We start from the raw sequence: 947 nt of genomic DNA on the forward strand, positions 1-947 counted from the left end.
ATGATGATGCTATGGATTTCCAATTTGGTTTGAGACTACGTGACAGGGCAGCATTCTACGCTTACTGTCATAATATACCAGGCTCGAGAACTGCCGCACCTGCGGTGTTGGTCAGGTAAACAGAACCTGAGCACCCTCAAAGTCGCATTCGTTAAGTGAATGACACTCGGCTGTGTGATTCCAGCCTTCCCATGGGAACCATAGCACTTCCACTCTGGGTGGGAGCCGACCGTAGCCCGAAAAACCCACATGACCCTGATGGGATTCGAACCCACGACCTCCCGGCCCACAGCCCGATGCGCTAACCACTGCGCTACGGGGGCCGGTCTGCATCCAAATACTACACAATACATCTAATGTCAACACGCAAACTATTCAACTATCAATTCTGGTCACACAAAATCAATTGTCTAACTGGCCTTTACTCGCACACACATGCATACTTCACTTTCTCACGTTACCACATTTGAGTCTTCCATGATGATGACGACGACGACGAATGACACAGGGTAAAGATGAAGACGATGTGCATAATGGCGATAATCAGGTTAACAGGACCAATGGTAGACGACAGAGATGAAGACGGTGACCGTAGACATGCTGGTATGACGCGTGACACTGGATAAACGTAGATGCTATGTTACAGTCATGCTCTCATGCTCTCCGCTGCCGAAGGAGACTATGGCGGTGGGGGTTGCCGGATTCATACTTCCTCGGTTCCTCCCTTTTGTCTGACGTACAAAGAAAACGACAATAATAAGTCTCTGGCGTGTAAACTGGCAATGTTGTATACATATGCATGGAGTTGGCCAGTTTACATAAACACTACTAATAATTCGATACTCTAACTAAATCGGTTATACAACATCAAAGAATATTTACCTCACTTCGGCAAGTCATTCACTCTATACAACTTCCATCCGTCCTCTGTGACAATTCAGGTAAAA

At 46.7% G+C, this 947-nt stretch overlaps 1 non-coding gene across 1 annotated transcript; it reads right to left on the bottom strand.

Moving 5' to 3' along the window:
- Positions 1-250: 250 nt before the first annotated feature.
- On the bottom strand, positions 251-324 carry Trnah-gug (transfer RNA histidin (anticodon GUG)). The gene has a single exon. It is a non-coding gene; the product is annotated as a tRNA-His (tRNA).
- Between the last annotated feature and the right edge of the window lie 623 nt (positions 325-947).

This window comes from Littorina saxatilis, unplaced genomic scaffold (genome assembly GCF_037325665.1).
Source record: "Littorina saxatilis isolate snail1 unplaced genomic scaffold, US_GU_Lsax_2.0 scaffold_87, whole genome shotgun sequence".
Classification (NCBI taxonomy): Eukaryota; Metazoa; Mollusca; class Gastropoda; order Littorinimorpha; family Littorinidae; genus Littorina; species Littorina saxatilis.